This window comes from Astatotilapia calliptera, chromosome 23, assembly GCF_964374335.1.
Source record: "Astatotilapia calliptera chromosome 23, fAstCal68.1, whole genome shotgun sequence".
Lineage (NCBI taxonomy): Eukaryota > Metazoa > Chordata > Actinopteri > Cichliformes > Cichlidae > Astatotilapia > Astatotilapia calliptera.
In genome coordinates this window covers 7,446,343-7,463,042 of record NC_137443.1, presented here as the reverse complement: position 1 = coordinate 7,463,042, position 16,700 = coordinate 7,446,343, and the positions used below count along the sequence as shown (strand labels likewise).

The 16,700-nt window shown below is 40.4% G+C and overlaps 1 protein-coding gene across 1 annotated transcript in view; it reads right to left on the bottom strand.

The window, feature by feature from the left end:
• Positions 1 to 16,020, bottom strand: part of dab1a (DAB adaptor protein 1a) — a 255,652-nt gene extending 239,632 nt beyond the window's left edge. The window contains exons 1-2 of the mRNA XM_080296976.1: positions 15,884 to 16,020; positions 11,883 to 11,997 (exon numbers count right to left, since the gene is read on the bottom strand). The gene's annotated coding sequence lies outside the window, so the exon portion shown is untranslated. The remainder of the gene's footprint in view (positions 1 to 11,882; positions 11,998 to 15,883) is intronic.
• Positions 16,021 to 16,700: the final 680 nt, after the last annotated feature.

The window sequence follows — 16,700 nt, the reverse complement described above, 5'->3', positions numbered from 1 at the left end:
GCTGAATTTGAATGTTGTGTAAAAGAGAGTGATACTTGGGAGATCTGCTGGCTCCTCAAGTTAAAATGTACCCTTTCATAGCAGCAGTTTCTAAACACTTGACATAGCTCAGACTCTACCATCAGGTTCCAGCTGTTAATTCAATGTATACTGATAATGGTGCTCTTTAGAGAACATATAGTCTGATACATTTTCTCACTTTCCAATATTCCAGCTCAGACCATCACTACGTGATGTTCTTGTCCATTTATGGCCTCCAGTGTGGTACAGCATTCATTATAAACAACACTGTCTAAAAACAAGTCTTTATGCCTAACTGCTATGTTCTCAGCAGTTCTTTGGACTCCACAGGCAACATTAGTTTAAAATACTTGTATATATAACACAGTGCTTTTCATATCTGTCTCAGTATTATTAATTTGTCTGATGAAACCTCCCTCAATAAGCCTTCATCTGAACAAATTTGTCTGTGCTTTGAATCACTCGCTGTTGGTTTCATGGTTCAGTGATCTCATCTGGGTTTTTGTGAAGTATGAAAAGGTTTTAAAGGCTCAATTGTTATCTTCAGAAAGATCTCTTGCTTAATAATATCGTCAAGTAGGTTCATGTATCACCTGGCAAACTAAATACAACCCTGTCTAGCAAACTACAGACATGGAAAAATCTTTAAAAGAACAGAAAAACTAAACGCTTTCTTTAATCACATCATACCAATGCCAGTCTGAAGAACAATGCAAAGTGTGTCTACACTCAGTTTACCCAAGTAATTCAAGTATGACTTGAAAATAAAATATGACAGCTGAATAGCACTGAATTATGCAGCCTGCATCGCTGCTTGCCTTCAATGGCTTCCTATAATACTCTGTATAGTGTCTTAAAGTGCTTTGTATAATATCCATATAGAGGAGTGTCAGTGCAGACCTGTCAACTTCAGATGGTGTTTTGACAGCCTATTTTTAACCAAAACACAAATTTAATACATACGTTTAAATGCTGTCTTGAACTAGAACAATAGCACTTAGTGGTGGAACAACAGAGTGTTTCAAGAGCATGAAACACTTGCTTTTCTCACTCAAATGAAAAACAGAACAGTTAAGTCCCACACGCACAAAAAGGAAAACAATTAACGAATCTCCAGCGACTTTGTATTGCATGATTTCAATTCTGAATTCATGCAATACAAATCAAATTATTCATGCAACACAAGTCAATTCTTTCTGCTAGCAAAAAAAGAACTAATTGCCTAAAAACATGCCTAAACTGTGCCGGGGTGTAACAGCACCAGGGTAAAGAACACACAACTAAGTTTTTATAAGTTGCCAAATCAAAAACACATTAATAAGACATGAGTCACACCGTCTGCGAGAAAGGTAACCTTCATGTGCAACAACCACTTTGTCAATACGTCCAGCCCTCATTTGGCCATTGGCTTTCAGCAGCAAGTTTAACGCATTAAAGATATAATTTTCTTGGCTAATTCTGATTTTTGATTTGTGAGTCTGACATTAAAGGTGACCTCCCAATGCTGATGTTTTCTGATTCCACTATAATTGGTAATATATACAAAAAAAAATCTTTAATGCAAAATGTTATTTTCATAATGAAATAACCTATTAAATGTTATCATTTCCCCCAAAATGCAATAACTCTTTCCCCCATACAGTTTTTCACATTTGACGACCTCCCCTGTATCCTTAATGACCAGTTTTCAAATCTCAGTATATGTCAATAAAGACAAAGTTTGACATTAGAATGGTTTCTGGGTTATTTCAAGGGTAGCTGCATAAGCGGAGACCCCCCTGACTCTAACTTCTGATCCACACGCATCAATTTTGTTCTATAAAACGACCTGGAATACATTTAAAAAGGAGCTTTAAGAGTTACTTCAAGTGGTAAATAGTTAAATTACAGGATCTAAAAAAAAAATGCTGCCATACTGTATATATCGACATTTACCTAACATATTTTACGTTACCAAACAAAAGCAAAAGATTTATATGAACAAAAGAAATGTGCTTACATCATTTTCCATTACGTTTATAATTTCACCAGGTAACAGGACATTGACTCTTTTCTCTTTTTTACTCATCTCCATAATTTTGCTTGTAAATGCTTTGATGTTCTGACTGCTCATATCGAAACTGCTGGCGTACGGGAACATTATACTCGCTGTTTACTGTACGACAAAAGTGGCATCACATCCACTGGTGCAAGCCATGTTTTGGTGTCGTTTCAGCTGGTCGAGTACTTGTGTAACCCCCGTGTGTTTTGCCATTGCAGCACATGGGCTATACAGGAAGTATAAATACATTTAGGTGTGCGATGACATCACGGTCAGTACATGATGCAACCAATGTCTAGTGGATAAAATGGGCCCTTACAGCTGACTCTGATTTCTGGTCAGCTTTAACTAGACCCACTTTCATTTTGTTAGCTTCTTTAAAACATCCATGTTCAGCAGGGTTAAGGGGATTTACCACTTTTAAAACATGTCTTAAAACCAATTTACTTACCTGCACCACTATGTGCGTGTTGTACATGTATGAAAAGGATCATAATCAGACATGCGTAAGGCCAACCAGCCAGTCACTCAGTAACTGGTCTGGACTGAGAACACTAAATCCGCCAATTCTGGTCCCTGGACAGTCGATCGGTGCATCTCTAGGCACTCTGGTCTCTATTGCTATGCTGTGCACTGCACACATTGCTTGTGAACCACGCCATGACAGCAGATAACAGTGCTACTACGTTCATTGGTAGCTAAGTTTGATCTATTTTGGCAGTATTTGAGCCTCAAGAATCCCTTTGAGAAAATGCAAAACAGACACAAGAGGATAGATACAAATTATAAACAGGTACCAAAGTTAAAAGAATGACAAAGCTCTCTAATAACACTGGAAGATCTCCAGTTGTCTTTGTCTTGCTAAATGCAATAGCAGACATTCCAAGAGCCTGTTTGATTTGAGCTTTCTAGGACCAACTGGCTCCATTCCTCCATGTTAATGTAATCATATTACCACACAGGAACGCTTTTGTCATAGGCTTCTGTCAAAAGAGTAATGGAAATGCTCGCAGGCTTTATATAAGTAAGAAGGAGAACAGGGTCTAGAAAAAGAGCAGAGCTGTGTAAAAAGCCTATATGCAGGACCTAATTTCATGCAATCAACAAAGCCACTTTGTGTCAAACCTTTGCTCTTTTTAAATCCTGCCTTTAAAGAAGCTGCAGGCCTCTGAATCAAGACTTGGACATGCCTCACCGAGGCTTGCAATTTCATTTCACACTGAATAGAATTAGCCAATGGACCAACCTTACAAAGTGGCTTTAAAAGATTTTAGTTCCACCCCAAAACACTCAGCATGTGAAGATGAGAGTATGCGCATTTCTGTGAGTGCATGAGTGCATCAGACAGAAATGTGTAAAAGAAATAGATTCAAAAAGGTCATGACTAAAATGTCTTTTTACTTTAGACAATTACCTAGGAATGCTCCACTGCAGGGGCGGCCTTTAATATCAATATGTCCATTTCATCTGAAGCCAAGCATTTGCCTCCCACCATGACTGCAGAGAGAGAGTGACTGAACACCCAGGAGAGCAAGACTGAGGTAACAGCCTCGCTACCTGCACCTCTCTCTCTTTGTGTTTCTCTGTTGGTGTCTGTTGCTCTCAGTCCAAAAATTTGCTGTCTTTTAGCTTTAGCTCTATATTTCCTAAACACACTAGTTATTAAAACATAATTATTCCAATTACCCTCTTTTTAACCAGCATCGACTTTGTTCATATTTTTGATTATGCACCAGAATTTCAAACCTCCTAATGAACTGAGACACATCGCATCTTTCCCTGCAATTTCCACTGTGAGTTTGTTAGATTAAGATGTGATACATGAAAGAAGGACAGAGATACACAGAGCGCAAGAACAACAGGAAAAAAAGAGTAAACTGAACCTCTGTGTTTGCTGCTTTGTGGTTCTGGCTATGCTCCAACAGGGCCTCAGGACCCAGTGTTGCAGTTCTGATGAAAAGAGCTCTGCAGCCCCACTCTTCTCTCACTGTTTCCTCCAACCATTTCTCCAGTCCCCACAGCCCCCCAGCCCGCATCATTCGCCTGTACTTGTTAGTTTTCCCCACACCTCTTGCTCCCTCCCTGCCTGTACCCTGCCATTGTGATCCATGTGTTGTGCTCCTGCAGAGACTTGCTGAGGCAGCAGAAAGAGGGAATATTTACAGATCAGTCAAATGGGGTTGAGCTCTGCTCCTATACTGCACACTCACAGTTCCTCGTCAATCACTGCTACAACAGCAACGCACAGCCAGGGACACTGCTACACAAATACAGGCATTTTAGCCACTCTGAATCTGAGCACACAAACATTCTCACTTACCAGTCTGTCCATACACATATTCAAACCCTTCCAGGCAAGTTAAAAAAAATATTTATTTTTTATATATGTATGTATGTATGTATGTATGTATGTATATATATAGATATATATATAGATATATATAGACATATGAAATATACCTTGTTAGAAAGCTTCAAAATAATCTATACCTTCTCCTAGGGCAGAGCAATATGGACCCAAAGTCATATTGTTAGGCTCAGTGGCAATACACCATAGAGCCATGTGAAAATTAAAGTTCACAGGGTCCAAGTTTAGACAATGCACTACTCAGAGAAGTTCATGACAGTTCCTGAGTACATGAAAAACCCTAAACAAGTACGGCTTGTTGGGAAGGGTTGCCCCTTCTCTCTAAAAGGAACATGGTAACATGACTTAGGTTTGCAAAGTTGCATTTCAACAAACCACAAGGCTTTTGGATCCATATCCTTTGGAAGAGACAAGACCAAGGTGGAGGTGTTTGGGAAGACGGTAGAGCACCACATTTGGTGAAAACCAATCTTTGTGGTTTAAAGCACAAAGACTTTATACCTACTGTCAGGAGGGATGATGATTAGGGCTTGTTTTATAGCCACACAACCTGGGCACCTTGCAGTAATTGAGTCGACCATGATTACATCAAGCTATTGCTGGTGGTTCTACAAAATGCTACACAATCACGGGGTGCACTTAGTTTTAGCCTAGAATCACATGAAGCATGACTCTTAACATCTGTATACATATTTGTCGCCTCTTTTAATGGTTCTGGAAGCAGCAGTAACAAAAACTCTGTTAACATTATAAAGTAACAATACCAACTCTAAAACATTCAATTAAATTCAATTCAGTTTTATTTATATAGCACCAAACAGTTGCCTCAAGGCACTTCATATTGTAAGGTAAAGACCCTCCAATAATACAGGGAAAACAGAGAAAACCCCAACAATCAGATGAACCAAAATATTAAAAGGTGATCAAAGTAAGACAAAAATTAAGGTGTTAGGGGAAAAAAAAATCTTCTACTTTGGAAACATAAATACATTCAACAAATTCCTTTTTTCCCCATGAAAATCATGTTTGACTTGTGAGCGAGTCAGTGTATTGCAAGCATCCGTTGGGTAAAATAAACAAGCTTAAGAATCTGACCAAGCATTAGCTGGTATATTTCAGTCAACATTGAACATGTAGTGAGCCGCGGTAACCAGACCAACTGCTCATGCTCTAAAAATCAGCCTCAGCCAAAATAAGACTAAAGGTCAGAAAATGCTAGGTGAACTAGGACAACACATTCACACTATACAGGCCAAAACATGAGCGTATGCCCACTTTCATGAGTAAAAGTGAGAGACATGCAAGCCTTACAAGGCATTCACTGCTGTTTTAAATGGGTGATTCTTATGGGGTTTTTTTTTATTGCTTTTCTGTATGGGTGATGCCTCTTGGGAATAAAAAGATGTAGCTCACTCTTTTATCTTCACTCAGGAGCAAATACTCTGATTCTGCGTGTTCACAGCAGGGACCTAATCAGAACAGCACACGTTGAATGTAGATGCAAAAAGATTATAAAGATGCAGGCTGGAAAAAAAACAACCTAAAGCTGCATGTGTGTAACTTGTCAATTCTGCTTTCATGAGTTAAGTTCAAAGATTGAACTGTCTGAACTGAACTTGACTATCTGATCTGTTATTGCCAAAGCCAGAAAAACAAGCTACAATGTAACACAGCAAACTGAAAACCCATCGTTTCTTTCTACCCTTTCTCACTCTTTTCCTGTTTATTCTACAATGCCTTAACTTGTGGATATGTAAGGGATGAATCACTAAGTCCAATGAGGGGGGGGTCACAGACAATGCAGATAAGCACACATACACACAGTAATGCACTGCTCTGCTCTAAGCAAACAGATGATGCTGCCAAAGAGAGGTGTTGCGCCTGCTAACTCTGTCAGCCCAACAAGGTCAGCACTGAAAACACAGGCAACGTGTGTGCCTGTGTGTGTTTGTGAATGTGGACTTTTTGTGTGAAGTGTGTAAACAGCATAGGAGACCTTGACATCCACTTTCCAAATCTACTACCCAGCTGGGTAGAAGCTCTTACGCCCTGATCACCCTGTTGCTGTGCTGACACCCTGTCAATTAATTTGACCCTCCCCACCCTCTGGCCTTGTTACATTACAGCACCTCTTTGCCCACCTCTCCCACCTTGGTATCTTTGTACCTCACCTGCCAGTAGGGTCAACAAGAGCCATAATGTCAGCAACTAGGCTGGCATCAGGGTAACACTTTGCCCAATGATGATGTCACTCAAGGATAAAGAGTCACACTCAGTGTAGCAGCTGTGACCTATTCAAAACTTTATTTCATGGATTCATCACATTTAAGGTCATGAACTTGTGCATATCCGATGTGACACACTCAGAGGCTTAATGTCACACTTTAATGCTTTTAAATCATACTTAACACTAATTGGAAATGACATTAGTTATCAGTCATTTTAATGGTCATCCTCCAAACATCCTGCTTAATTTATGTTTAGCATATCAGCAGTGTAGCTCGTAGCACGTAGGTTGACTGGGTCCACCTCCTGACACAATGACTGAAGCCAATTAGAGTCTGGCTGTGAATAACTACTACCTTACATTTCTGTGCACTTATGCAGTATGGATGAAAGATGACAGCATGGCACCAAAACAAAAGTTTTCTCAATTATAGATTAAGCTCCTTTTTTTTGCACATTTCCAATTTATACTGAAAAATATATATATCACAAACCATATGTTTCAGATGAATTCAGAAACCAATGATGTAATTTAAAGTAAAAATACTTTCTGACACTCCCTGGGCATGTTTCGACCACTCTTTAAAGATTATAGCCCTAAAAATAAGTGTTAGCTTTCTCTAGCACTCCACCCTTGAGTACGGGGTGCAGTAAAAATGATGACATTCCCTACAAGTTACCATAACAGACTAGTTATTAGTTTAATATAAATATAACAGCTGCTTTATTATTAGGTACACCTTGCCAGGACCCTCATTTGCCTTCAGAACTACCCTAATTTGTTGTAGCAACAAGTGCTGGAAAAAATCCTCATGTTTTCTTAGGTTGTACTAATGTGATAAGATCACACAGTTACTGCAGATTTGTTGTCTGCACAATCACGATGAGACTCTCCTGTTCCACCAAAGGTGCTGCATTGGACTGGGATCTTTGGGTACAGGGAACTCAGTATGCCATCTTGAGGATGTCTACACGCCCAAATGCTGCCAAATGGTAAATGCCCTGTATTTGTATAGCGCTTTACTAGTCCCTAAGGACCCCAAAGCGCTTTACACGTTCAGTCATCCACCCATTCACACACACTATCACACACATGATGGCAAGCTACATTGTAGCCACTGACAGAGGCGAGGCTGTCGGACACTGGCGCCACCGGGCCCTCTGACTACCGCCAGTAGGCAACGGGTGAAGTGTCTTGCCCAAGGACACAACAACCGAGACTGTCCAAGCCGGGGCTCGAACCGGCAACCTTCCGATTACAAGGCAAACTCCCAACTCTTGAGCCACGATCGCCCCAAGTGATTGGCTGATTCGATTTTCTTCTGCTAATGAGCAGAACAGGTGTGCCTAATAAAGTGGTCAGTAAGTATAGTCAGGCCTTATAAAGCAGACAAAAGGAAATCAGAAATATAATGAGCTTTGATCTGTAATTTAAAACTGAAACCATTACAGTTAAACAAATTATTTATGACTTCCATGTGTTTTTTAACCTGATGTTTGCAAATTACCATTACACACAACTCCACAGTATTGATATTTTTCAAAGGGTAAGATCTTTAATTTCTTTCACACCCTTCAAAAACATTTAACATTAGCACATTTGTGAATATGGAGTGTAACAGACATCTTGTTATCAAACATGTTGCCTGAAGACACACTGACCTGAGCAGGGTGGCCATCTGTATGGCTAGTGCTGCAGATCTTTCGTTTATTTTGGTCTGTTTGAAATGAGCCAACAAAGTCCATTTCTTCTCTGCAGACATGAACTGTCGGGAATGTTGAAAACCTCATCTCTTTCTGCTCCATCTACATTGTGTGCCTCGCTGTCTACTTGACTGTTGCCTTTTTTCTGCTGTCTTTATGTCTATTTGTCCATCTGTCTGTGTTTCTCATTCGTTTTCAGGAGTATTGGAGAGGAATGCCTCAAGTAAAAGTTGAGCCAACTCTGAGCCAGACGTTAATAATTGAGGAGGGCAGGAGGCGAGAGAATGGCTCCTGCAATATTCATATGTCATATTGACTTGACTGCCAGCCACTCGCCCATGCACCCAGTACTTATGAAGTCTCACAGATGACTGAGGATGCAATGCTGTGTCCTCCCCCATCCCCTGCCTCCCTACTATCCCCCTTTTCTTCCCACTATACATTTTCTCATCTCCCGTCCATATGCCACCTCCTTTTTCTCCACCCTCTCCCTCTCTCTGCTGCCTCTCCTCTTGTCCCCTTCTCTTTCTCTCTGCCACTTCTTCTCATCCCCTTCTCATCTGCTGCCATCTCTCTGAAGATTATGGCATGCCCATGGGCCAAATTCAATTATAGGCCAAATTAAAGAGATGCTTCTCAATTCCCTTAACAGAAAAAAGGAACACACACATGCACCAGATATGCCAAGGCTACAATCATACACATACACAAAACTAACACAGCACATATAGCCCACCACATCCTGCCCACTCAACACATAAACAAAAAGGCAGATATATAAATTTCCCAAATTTTCCAACATAATAAACCATTGACAAGTAAACCGACAAACTCATTTCAGATTGTGTTCTCAAGTTCGGCTCCCTCTCCAAGTGTTGTTACATCACTGACAAAGCTTTCCCACTGTTTCTCACTCAAACCCTGCCCTTTCTGCTTCTCCATCTCTCCAGGCCTGAGATGTAGTTATTAATGAGCCATATTAATCATAACATCGCTGTGAGTAAGAAGCCAGACGCCTGACTGTTCCAAATCTAGGAGGACAATCTGATGAATTAGACAGCAAAGCAGGGAGAACCATCGTTAGTACCAGCCGTTTCCATTCTAACATCAGCTTTAAAATATCAAATCCTCAAAAAGAGTTGGAGCGGTTCTGAGGTCAACCAATTATCGAGCGCCGCAAGCAACACTGGCTGCCTTTCAACATGATTAGATCTGAACCCACCAGAGGACATCCGGTCCACTTGTTCTCTTGTATAAAGAGCTAAGATTAAAAAGCTCCGAATGAAATTTAAAAACAATGTTTTTGTATATGCTGTAAATTCTGCATCTGCTGCTCCAAGAGTAATTTCGGGAGTGAGATGAAGAAGAAAGAGGGACGTGATGAGATGAAACCCGTGCATCTAAAAAATAAATAAATAAATAAAAATAAAAATGACAACATACATTTTGGTAATTTGCATTGTTTTTGCTCGGAGGGCTTTAAGAGCAACTGTCATGACTCCCAGGCCAATAAAATCCACTGAAAATCTATGAGAACATTTATTAAAATGCAGAATTTGTGCATGCATTCCTGAAAAACAATTTTTTAATAACACAATTTAAAATAAAACAATGAAAGGATAAAAACAGTACAGTGCTGCTACAGTACAGAGGCATGCCAAATAGAGGTGTTTTAAAGTCCACTTATTTGTATTTGTCAACTTATTCTATATTTTTTTTTAAATTAATTTAGTAATTTTATCCATCTGGGATAATGACACCATCCACAGTCAGTTCATTCAGTTGTTGCTACACAGCAAGTGCTGCAATCTTGTTGAAGAAGAAATGCTGCTCGTGCCACTATTCTGTAGAAAGTCCTACCATCATCAAATGCTCTCTGCAGAAAGAGACCCACAAGGAACCTGTTTTATTGATAACCTGTTGCTTATACACTAATAAACAGTATTATGTCATTTAAGACAGTATCTGCACTTCCTGTTGACATATATGTACACCTAAGCACACCCATTAAAAACCCCAACGCAATGAGAACACAACCACTACAGTAAAAATCCCTCCAGAGTTCAAATGCCTTACAAGTCCTATGGTGGTAATGCATGTGTAGCATTCTGCCCAGGTATGCAGGTATGTGCACGTGGCTGAATGTGCTAGGTGGGTGTTGCTGTGCATCAGGATAAAGGAATAATAATAGTACACCAAGCTGAACAAATTGTGCCAACGTGAAATAGCCATAAACCAGCATCTGTCCATACTGTCCTTCCTGAACCAGGTTTGTAACGTTAGTCCACACCAACACCCAGTTAACCACACACACACAGACAATCAATTTGTTGAGCACAAGCACAGTGCAGTAATAAATATGCAAATAACCACACAGTTTGTGTTTGGGCGAGCATCTGTGTGTGCGCTAAAGGAAACAAATAGTACTCGCAAGGAGAGTAGGCGTAAGCTTTTGTGTCATCCTGAGCTGAAATAACACACGGCGAACAATGCCCAAGTTTGCACCCAACACGCTCAGGCAAAAATGACCTATCCATGATAGGGACTGTGTACAGATGGATCAACAAATACAAACGGATCAATTGGAAAGCAGTACTATCCACTTCCGCTCCAGCCCTTAAGCACAAACACACTCTCCACGACTGTGACAGTGGGATGGGAGAGGGGGTGTCTGTCATTGTCCTGTAAGGGGATATCTGAGCTGATGTTGGCGACTTATCCACACTCTTCATAATCCATTGTGTGTCTATTTTTGTGCGTGTTGGTGTGTATGTGTGTAGCCGACGAGGCCTGCTGTTGTTGATAAGGGCTGAGGGCTTAGTCCTCAGTCACAGGGACACACTCGGAGCATTAATGAGCCCACAGCACAGAGGAGAGCCTCTGCCAAAAAGGTCTTTATCAGACACTAGGAGCCTGTGTGTGCATGTGTGTGACAGAGAGAGAAAGTGAAAGGGGGAGATTCCCTGTGTGTGTGTGTGTGGGTGTGTGTGTTTTAACACAGTGCACAGTACTTTGGGTAAAAGTCCTGATGATCAAACACTCTCCCTCTTCACACACACAGAGCACTGCCTTAGTAATAGCCTGAAGGTGAGGCTGAAGGTTGAGATGCAACACACAGCAGTCCTGTCTGAGAGGGCACATCCATCACATAGACAGCTTAAACTCAATGCCTGTGTATGTATGTGTGTGTGATATCACAAGTTAGTTAGTTGGGTAATAGGGTGATTCTGTTAGAGCGACCCAAGCCAAGCAACAAGGTGAATGAATGACAGGGTATTATATTGGTTGTCAACATGGGGCGGTGGATAAACGTCAGAATCAAAATGAAGACATGGACAGACTGACAAAAGGAGGGAGACACGGCTGCCAAGAAGAAATGTCTGGGTGTTCGTTTGCAGCAGTCGGTTTTGTGCACAACACAAAAAGAACAATATTTCTGCACAGTTCTCATATACACTAGTACAACAGCAAGAGATGGGTATTTCAAAGTGTACACAGAGCCAGGGGAGAAAAAACACTCACCTATGCACAACGCTGCAGAAAAACTGTTGTCAACTCCAACTTTGTGATGAATGGCTTTTCTTCCACTCTCCTTCTGATTTGTCATGTTTCAGTAACCAGGAGGCATTGCTTTCATCTGTGAAAGGTACAAAGCAGAAGGAGGAAGGATGGTGACATCAGGCAATGTGATGTATAGTCTCTGTTAAGGACCTGGATTTTGTTTATCATTTAGTTTTGAATTATTAAGTAGAATCAAGAAATCAATCAAATAAGCAGCCAATCGGTCTGTCGTCCAAAGAGAAACAGATGAAAAGAGGACCGAGCAGAGCGAAACTTGAGGGAGGTTTTGAAGAATTTCAGGTTTAGGACTGTGCATTAAGAATTTATGGGATCTAAGTGATGCTGGTTTGAGATTACAGCAGGGGTGGGGTTCATTCAGCTGTAGAGTGATACTGGCGCTTGGCAGCGAGGAAACTGCTGAGTTGTGTGTACCATTTCACAGTGGGGAGTATTTCTCAGATATACACACACAAGAGGAGAAAGTTGAAGCAAACCAGTGGGGGGCAGAAAAAATATTTGGTATATAAAAATTCTACCTTCAGGTAACAAGAGCACCTTTGAAAGTGGGTCAAACTGAGTAGCATACCAATTATGAGATTTAACATGAAACCTGTCAGTGACATTTTTTTTTGTTTTGTTTGATACATCTGGTCACACATGGCAACTTCAGCTGTCTGTCTTTAAACTTCTTATTTTTCTCTGTACGTCTATTAATGTGTAGAAGTTATTTATAGATATGATATCATTGTAATTCACATTCTAATTCATATTATATCAAACTGAGTGAATAAAAAACGACATACATATATTAAGAGAAAATCACTATATGGGGAATAAACTGATGTAAATTGTGGCAGAAACCTACTCTAGATGATTCATTAGATACTGAGATTACTAAACTGGTCATGCATCTGTACTGCAGCCTGCATGCGAAAGACACCGAAGCACATATGCTCACATAACATGTCTGGTTCCTTAAGCAGCGTCTGTCTGCTTCCCCAGCCCTCGAGTAATAGCAGCCATTACCGCGCCCATGCAACATGAGCGCACACTCACACATTGTCCAGCAGGTTATTACAGTGGCAGTGTAGCTTATTACCCTGCCTCGGCACCACTCAATTATTCAGCCTGAGTCTACAGGGAAAGGACTTGCAGCTCAGTGTGCTACTTACAATACGCCTAAGTAGGCCAAAGAGACTGACTTAAGTATGACACAGAGACGCAACAAAAAAAATCACCAAAGTAAACCATGTAGAAATTGGCAACTGCAAGATTACATATTTTCCAAGCTGCTTTAGCAATTCGGTTCATGTGTGTGTGGCTTGTTTTCCTCGTGCTGATTTCACTTTATGGACAAAAAAAGCAAGTCATTCTAACATAATTTCTTACATTTCATGATAAAGACTGTCTTTAGGTTTGGGACTCAGTATTAGGTTTAGACATACCTGGTTGAGAAGGTTTAGGAATCCAAATGATCCCTCTTTACTCCTTGAAAGCCTGTTAGGAGTAACCCTTGAAGGGCTTTTCTAAACCAAGCAGTTTCTGTTACATGTCAGGCATACTTATAGAACAAAATAGCTGGGTTTGCATTAGATGTTAGTTAAAAAGAATGGTCTAATTGTCATCAAACAACATCTATATCTGCCGTTAAGGGCACAGGGGAGGCAGTCAAATATCATCTCCTTATGAGGGAAAGAGTTAAACAACAACATGACACAAATCTCACATCACATTTTTGCCACATTTGACCTTCAGGATGGAAGTAGTACTAAAACTGGAATATCCCCTGTCAAACAACTTTGTCAGACTGATTATATTCACACAAACCACAGAGGTCGATACAACCTTGTTTCATTCGTCCAAAGTTTATTAAATATTTTTACAATCTCGTGGAGAAATATAGAGACGAGAGAACGGGGGCAGAGGGGGGGAAGAGAAAAGAGGGAGCAGATCTATTTTAGAGTAAGCTTAAGCAGAGCTGTGTTGAAATAGAAGCCCTGACCGACCAAGCCATGATCTGGGGACTTATTAAAGACTCTTATTAAAAGTTAAGGAAGGCCCTAAGAACCTTACAATAAGCGAGGGGGTGAGTGAATCACACAGTGAAGGGGATGATGCGTGTGGCAGGGAAAGGATTGTGTTTAAGCGCTTTCCATTGCTCTCTCTATTCCTTCCTTTCCTTTTTCAGTCTCACACACACACACACACACACACACAAACCCCAAGACCCTCTTTCTTCCCACTCATCTGCAGTGAATCCTCCTCACTCTCCAACCAGGTCAGCTATATAAAGTCCACAGTTTTAGCCTAATTTCTGACAGCCTGAAGACTTTATACAAACACAATGCGAACACACAAAAGCAGTTGCGTGTGCATGTGCAATTGCTGGTTATAGATCTGGGAGCAAATCCTTTTTCCTGTACTGTTTGGCAGTGTGCAGCACAGTCATTGAGCATAACACAGCCCTGATGCAAGCTGATTTCGTTTGGTGCAGTCCTGTGTAACTGCAGCCTGTCCCGTAGAGAGTAGAGGGAGTGCTGTACCACCTGCTTATTGATCAGCTAAAAGATACGGCCTACAGAGTTAAACATCAAATGCCAAAGGAGGTGTTGGTGTTGAGCTGACTTTCTACCTCCCCTGGAACTGAGGGGATGTGGCTCAAAGACCAGAGAGTGAGCGATAACCTTAAACAACGGGTGACAATAAAGAAAAAGTAGCATATATGTGTGCTTACTAAGTCTTTCTCTTTCCCTTCTGTTTAAATACTACCCATCTACCTATTGTCAGTGCTTTGTCCTTCAAACCAAAGGAGGCAGGAAGTATAATGGAAACCATAGCAACGAGACAGCACTGCTTAGCGTGAGCAAGGATGGATGAACCTATGGATAGACGGGTTTTCTGAGAGGACAGCTGAAGGGGAAGTGAACTGAGAATATATGCTGAAAAAAATAATATGATTCTCAACACTGGTTTTCCACACCCTCCCCCTTACACATATGTCTGAATAACACAGATGTACATTTACAGACACACACTTCAGCATACACCGTGTGTGGAACTTCACTTTCTTGGCAGATCTGCAGGACTTTGAGGCATAATGTGAGCCGGTGCTTTGGTTTAATAAGGGCTCTGTGGGGGTTTTCTTCACAATTTCCAAGTCTCAGCTATCAAAGTTACTCATTAAACATATACAGCCCACGGAACTAAGCTGGACTCAAACCAACAGAAAGCACACAGTTATTCCCAGTCACAGAGGTTTTGGCACTAAGTCTGTTTTATGAACCTTAGCTAAAAGCTTGCAGTGGCTTACAATGTTAAGCTAGTTTCCCCCCGAGCACCAAGCTGGAATTATAATGTCAAATTTAAAACAAATGTCACTAAAAACAAACATACAAGGATTAATGTGAATTTATTCTAATTTATTCCAGACTTAATCCCTCATAATATCCCTCTTAAGTAGCTGTAAGCAGACAAATGCACACAAGCTCACACGGGCAGTAATACCTGAGTCAGGCCTCTTTTCCAAAGTAGCCATCACTAGGAGTAGACAGATAGCATGTCTTTCTTGTTCATTCTGTCAGGTGATACTATGCATTCGCATTCATTGTAAAGCCAGAAAACAACTTTGAGAGCATCTTTACCCTAGAAAATCTAACATGCAGCATGTTTTAGCCAAACAAAATCATGTAGTGGCAGGCTTCAGCATGTGGTATCTTCATTTTTTTTTTTTTGCCTTCATAAATGTTAATCTGCTGGAGGTTTACCATGTTTATAGGACAATTAACAGCATGTTTAGGTAAATGCATTAGCCAACTGTTTATTTTAACCATGGCTTTTTTAGAAGACAATTCTTAAAATGTTGCCTCTTTTCGCCAAACTGAATTAAAATTAATTTTTCCTTATGTATTATTTTATTACAAACATGAATAATTATTTTCCTTAAGTTAAAATAACCATCTTACCTTTTGCTAGCTTGTAACTCTCCACGGCTCCAGCTGAATTAACGCCAAGACATGATGTGCACAGTGCTGCAACCTTATGGTAAAAGAAGGAAATTATCCCAACTGTGCTTCTGAAAAACATTTTTAGCAACTAACTGACTATATTAACTAATAATGGACGCAACTAATGCTGTAATTGTAGTAAAAACAGAGCCGGAGACCTACAGTAAACTCAGGTGGTTTCTCTTTGACTGATTAGATAAAGTCCCAGTTAAAATCTCCCTGCATTTCTTGTTGCCCTTGTTAGCCATCATTATTATCTGAACTTTATAAATGCTGTAAATTAATGGCCTTTTGGTAAACAGCGTCAATGTTATGAGTAACACGTGAGTAACATTAATACAGAACCCTGACTAAGAGTCAAGGCCTAGAGTAATTATGGCCCATGGGTACCAGCATGTATTGTTGTACAGTTCACATTTTAGGTGGACTTATTCAAATACATTATTCAATTCATCACCATTGGTGACAGTATTAATATTACAGGAAACTGTTCAGAATCAATGATTACATTATAATTTTTGTACCGTCATATTATTACTGTACCTTTATGTATTGTACTGTGTACCACAAAAAAACATGTATTGAGAGGCTCAGAGATTTGGGAGTTCACCATATGAAAACTTCCCCTAAAAGCTGTGTTGAAGGTGTTCTCCTGAAGTGGAAGTCATCAAAACACACCTGCTGGGCTTTCCAATTGTAGCTTACTTTAGGTCTAAATGCACAACTGCTCCGTCACAGTTTCTTGAATTTGGCTGACACTGACTGACAGTGTTTT